The sequence below is a fragment of the Pogoniulus pusillus genome, chromosome 17 (assembly GCF_015220805.1).
Source record: "Pogoniulus pusillus isolate bPogPus1 chromosome 17, bPogPus1.pri, whole genome shotgun sequence".
NCBI lineage: Eukaryota > Metazoa > Chordata > Aves > Piciformes > Lybiidae > Pogoniulus > Pogoniulus pusillus.
In genome coordinates, this window is record NC_087280.1 from 3557498 (window position 1) to 3563497 (window position 6000).

Genomic DNA, 6000 nt, shown 5'->3' on the forward strand with positions numbered 1-6000 from the left:
GACCTTGATAGGCTGCAGAGGTGGACCCAGGCCAGCCTCATGAAGTTCAACAAGACCAAGTGCAAGGTTCCTCCATCTGGATCAGGGCAATCCCAGGCACTGATATAAGCTGAGCAGTGAATGGCTGGAGAGCAGCCCTGAGGAAAAGGACTTGGAGGTGCTGGTGGATGAGAAGCTCAACAGGAGCCAGCAGTGTGCACTTGCAGCTTGGATAGCCAAGCAGAGCCTGGGCTGCAGCAAGAGAAGTGTGGCCAACAGGGCCAGGGAGGGGATTCTGCCCCTCTGCGCTGCTCTGGTAAATCACAGAATCAAGCAGGCTGGAAGAGAGCTCCAAGCTCACCCAGCCCAACCTCGCACCCAGCCCTGCCCAACCAACCACACCATGGCACTAAGTGCCCCAGCCAGGCTTGGCTGCAACACCTCCAGCCACAGCCACTCCACCACCTCCCTGGGCAGCCCATTCCAACGCCAATCACTCTCTCTGACAACAACTTCCTCCTCACATCCAGCTAAGACCTCCCCTGGCACAGCTTCAGCCTGGGTCCCCTTCTGTTGCTGCTTGCCTGGCAGCAGAACCCAACCCTCCTGGCTACAGCCTCCCCTCAGGTAGTTGTAGACCTTACCTGGAGCACTGTGTCCAGTTCTGGAGTCCCTGTTACAGGAAGGATCTGGAGGTGCTGGAAGGTGTCCAGAGAAAGGCCATGAGGATGAGCAGAGGGCTTTGCAGACAGGCTGAGAGAGTTGGGGTTGTTCAGTCTGGAGAGGAGAAAGCTCTGAGGAGACCTTATTGTGGCCTTCCAGTATTTGAAGGGGGCTACAAGAAAGCTGGGGAGGGACTTTTTAGAGTGCCATGTGAGGATAGGAGTGGGAGGAATAGATCCAAGGTAGAGGAGGGCAGATTTAGATTAGGAAGAAGTTCTTCAGCATGAGGGTGGTGAGACACTGGCACAGGTTGCCCAGGGAGGTGGTGGAATCCTCATCCCTGGCAGTTTTTAAGGCCAGGTTGGCTGTGTCTCGGGGCAAACTGATCTAGTGTGAAGTGGGGTTGGAACTGGATGCTTCTTGAGGTCCTTCCAGCCCTGGCAGTGCTGTGGTTCTGTGACCTGCATCGTTTGCTGCTGTTGTTGGCATGGTGGCAGCTGCCTGCCTAGCAGAAGATTGCAGGCACTAGAAGAGATGCTGCTTTGTTTGCAGGAGCTTTGTGGTGAGCTCTGTTTCTTCTCAGACAGGGAAATATGTCTCCTGGTGGTTGCAACTATAACTCGACCTTGGGGCTCTGTTGTGTCTATCTTGTGCAGTCAGAGTTGCTTATCCCTCCTAGCCCCAAAAATCAGGCAGTGAGGCTCCTCATGCCCAGTCAAAACACCACGTTCTTGGCTTTGGCAGCTCCAGGAAGGCTGGCAGGCATTGACTGGCTCCTGCTGGCACCAGAGAGTGGGCATGGAGGGGCATGGTGAGCACTGTGGAGAGCAGTCTCTGCTTAGCCAGGTGAAAAAGGGAGCAGGGCAATTTTAGACCCAGAACCTGTGCCAGGTGGCCTCAGAACACCGTGGAGCTGACACCAGACTCAGCGTGCTGGTCTGTAAGGCAGGAAGATTCCTTTCTTCTCTAAGGCTGCAGGGTTCACAGAATGGGTTGGAAGGGACCTTAAAGATCATCCAGTTCCAACCCTGGAACACCTCCCACTAGAACAGGTCGCTCAAGGCCTCATCCAACCTGGCCTTGAACACCTCCAGGGGGGTTGTGGAGCACAGAAGCACCCAATGTGATCAAAGATGCTACTGTGCAGGAGGACAATCGTTACCCTGCTCCTGCTGGCCACACTATTGCTGCTCCAGCCCAGGATGCTGGTGGCCTTTTTGGGCACAGTAGTCACTGCCAGCTTTGCCACCACCAAACTGGGAAGGCTGAGGTCTCCTGAAGCAGTGAGATCACCCAGAGGCGTGGAGGGCCAGATTCCTGGGGGCAGAGAGGCAGTGGCCTCCCGGTGCCTTGCAGCTGTGTGTGTGCGTGGGAGGCTGGCGGGGGAAGCTGGTGGGGGAGGCCCTGCCTGCTTTTTCTTTTCCTTCAGCTCTTCTTTTTGTTTGGCTTTCCCCTGCAGCTCTCTGACGAGCGAGGCAGCAGCCCCCGGAACCTGCTGCGTTGCGATTTCATTCATGCTGCTTAAAACTGTTTCTCTCAGCACTGGCTTGGGAGCCATAAAGAGCTGGGACAAAAGCTCAGCTAAAGGCAGCAGTCCTCCTCCTCCTCCTCCTTCCCTCTGGCCAAAGCCTGCCTACAGATGTGACTCTGAGCAGCCATTTCTCCAGCTCTACTTGGCCCCACATCCCAAACTGGGTCATAGAATCATCAAGTTTGGAAGGGACCTCAAGGATCATCCAGTTCCAAGCCCCCTGCCATAAGGTTGCCCAGAGACATATCCAGCCTGGCCTTAAAAACCTCCAGGGATGAAGCTTCCACCACCTCCCTGGGCAACCTGTGCCAGTGTCTCACCACCCTCATGCTGAAGAACTTCTTTCTAACATCCAGTCTGAACCTCCCCACTTCTAGTTTTGCTCAGTTTCCCCCAGTCCTATCCCTGCCTGACAGCCTAAAAAGTCCCTCCCCAGCTTTCTTGCAGCCTCCTTCAGATACTGGAAGGCCACAATAAGGTCCCTTTGGAGCCTTCTCTCCAGGCTGAACAGCCCAAACTCTCTCAGCCTGTTGTCACAGGAGAGGTGTGATCCCCCTGCTGCTTGGCTTCATGGGATGCTGGAGGATGATGGAGCTGCCGTGGTGCTGCTTTACATCCACTGTCATGCTTTGGTTAGGAGTTGGCTCCTTGTGTGCCAGGTCCCTCCACTGTCACTTGGGATGCATCATCCCACATGCCTGTCCTATTCCACAGAAAACTGAGTGGTAAAACCTCCTCACTTTTAGCCTTTAAGCAGGCTCTGTGACATGCCCCTCACTCTGAGGACACTGAGGCTCTGGAACAGGGCAATGAAGCTGATGGAGGATCTGGAGAACAGGGCTGCTGAGGAGCAACTGAGGAACTGGAATTGCTTAGCCTGGAGAAGAGAAAGCCTAGGGGAGACCTTTGGGTCACCTGCCTGAAAGGAGGTTGGAGTGAGGTGGAGGTTGCAGTGAGGTGGAGGTTGCAGTGAGGTGGAGGTTGGAGTGAGGTGGAAGTTGGAGTGAGGTGGAGGTTGGAGTGAGGTGGAGGTTGCAGTGAGGTGTGGCTTTGTCTCTTCTTCCAGGTAACAAGGGATAGGGTGAGAGGAAATAGCCTGAAGTTGCACCAGGAGGGGTTCAGGATGGATATTAGAAGAAACCTTTCCCCAAAGGGTTCTCAAAGACTGGCACAGGCTGCCCGGGGAGGTGGTTGAATGCCCATGCCTGGAGGTGTTTAAAAGCCTCAGAGCTGTGGTGCTGAGGGCTGTGGTTCAGCAGCAGGCTTGGCAGAGTTAGGGAAGGGTCGGACTGGATGATCTCACAGCTCCTTTCCAACCCAAACGATTCTGTGACTCTCTGGTTCCACACCTGGCTTTGAGAGCCTGCCTGTGGTGGCTTCACACCCCAGAGCTCCGGATTTGACACTCTCCTGCAGTGAGCTGGGTGCTTGGTTGGCACCTCCTTGGTGCTGCCACCCACCCTGCCCACCCTGCCCGCTTTGGGTCTTTGGCAGCAGGAAGCGGTTTGTGCCTCCTGCCCTCAGCAGGGCCAGCTGCTGGGAGGAGGTGAGGGCTGCCAAGGCCTGTGGGGTGGGTGGTGGGAGGTGAGAAGGTGGGGGTGCTTGTACAGGTGGGCTTCCCCTGCTCTGGCAGAGTTAACATCCACCCCTACCCAGCAGAGCCCTGAGAGCCAAAGCTTCCTTCTGTGAGGGCCACACAGTGCCTGTGAGACTGGTTGGTGATGATGGAGGCATCAGAGAACTGCAGGGTGGGGTTAGCTCAGTGAGCTGCTGCAGCCCCCCAACCCATCCTCAACAGCTCCCACCCTCCCTTTGAGCCATGGGCAGCTCCTCCATCATGGGGAAAGGGAAATGGTTCCTAGGCCTTGTGCTCCAAACTGCTGCAGGTAGAGAAGGAACTGTTGATGCACCTGTTTGTAACTTGCTGTGTGGTAGAAAGATGGGTTGGGCTTTCCCCATCCGTGCATCCTCCTGCCTGCCAGAGTGAGGGGGCCAAGGGATGGTGCCTCCCTTGATCATCACTCGTGCAAGATGTGGCAACTATTGGGGCTGCTACCCCATGGGCTGGGGTTGCTCCCAGACCCCACACCAGCTCCTCCTCAGGCAAGTGGGGTGGTGGTCTGGGGCATGGCTGCAACCCCAGCAGGGTCTGTGGAGCACAGACAGCACTGGGCAGACACAACACTTTGGGCTGTGAGTGATAGAATCACAGAATGGGTTGGTTTGGAAAGGACCTTCAAGATCATCCAGTTCCAACCCCCTGCCATGGGCCAGGGACACCTCCCACCAGCACAGGTGGCTCAAGGCCACATCCAACCTGGCCTTGAACACCTCCAGGGAGGAGGCATCCACAGCCTCCTTGGGCAACCTCTTCCAGTGTCTCCCCACCCTCACTGGAAGGAATTTCTTCCTCATCTCCAGTCTCAGTCTGCCCTCTCCCAGCTCGCAGTCATTGCTCCTTGTCCTGTCCCTACAAGCCCTTGTCAAAGTGATTTCCAGTTCCAGAGCTGGGCTGCCCTGTGCCAGTGGAGGTTGCCTGGAGGCATCCCATGGCCTCAGGGCTTCAGAGGTGGAGGAGAGCCCAGGCAAAGCTGGGTTTGGTTTTATCCATCCACAGTGAATCCTCTCAAAGCCATCCCTGTGGCAGGGCCAGGGTGGGCCGAGAGATGCAGAGTGAGCACCAGGCATGGCAGAGATCCCCAAATAGAAAATCATTTATATCTGAATTTAAACCACTCATCAGGGAGGCTCTTCCTGGACTAGACCTGGGATAGCTGCAAATCCATCTCCCTACATGTCTCTTAGTCACATTCAGCCCAACAGGTGCCATTAGCATCCTCAGGGATCTCTGTGGGTCAGATCTCCTGTATCTCTGTGTCTTCTCAGCTCTTTCTCTCTCTAAGAGATGGTTTAAGATGTTGAGGTTTGGTCTCTTTTCAGCAGGCTCTGTTGAGGCTTCTGCTCTCCTGCCCCTTACGTGTTGGTGTTTGTGCTGCAACCAGAGCCAGAGTAAGGGCTCCAAAGGGATCAGGGCAGATGCCAGCCTCTGCCCTTCACAGAATCATTAAGGCTGAAAAGGACCTCTAAGACCATCGAGTCCAACCTTCTACCCAACACCACCATGACCACTAAACCGTGTCCCAAAGGGCTCATTGTTGACACCTCCAGGGATGGGGACTCCACTGCCTCCCTGGGGAGGCTGTTCCAACTTCTGACCGTTCTTGCAGGAAAGAAAGTCTTCCTAATCTCCAACCTAAACCTGCCCTGGTGCAGCTTGAGGTCATTCCTTCTCATCCTGTTGTTAGTTACTTGGGAGAAGAGACCAACACTGGCCTCACTCCAGCCTCCTCTCAAGCAGCTGTAGAGAGCAATGAGCCTCTCAGCCTACACACCCCCAGCTCCTTCAGCTGCTCCTCACCAGCCCTGTTCTCCAATCCTCTCAGCACCTTTGTTGTTGCCCTTTATCTGTACCTTCTCCAGCACCTCAAGGTCCTTCTTGGAGTGAGGAGCCCAGAACTGGACACAGTAGAATCATAGAATGGTTAAGGTTGGAAGTGACCTCAAAGACCATCCAGCTCCAACCTCCCCCCCACACACACACACTCGAGGCATGGGCTCACCAGTGCTGAGCAGGGGAGGCACCGTGGTTTTGCTGTCCACCTGCAGCAGCTGCTCTGCCTCTGCAGCCCGGCAGACGTTAGCAGGCAGCCGAGGCTGCGATAAGGCTGGTGCCAAAAGACCCGGCGCGGCTGGGCACAGACTCCTTGGCACCAAGCAGGCTGATAGCTTGGCTGCAGTGGTGGCAGCCTTGCAATTAAAACTTGCAG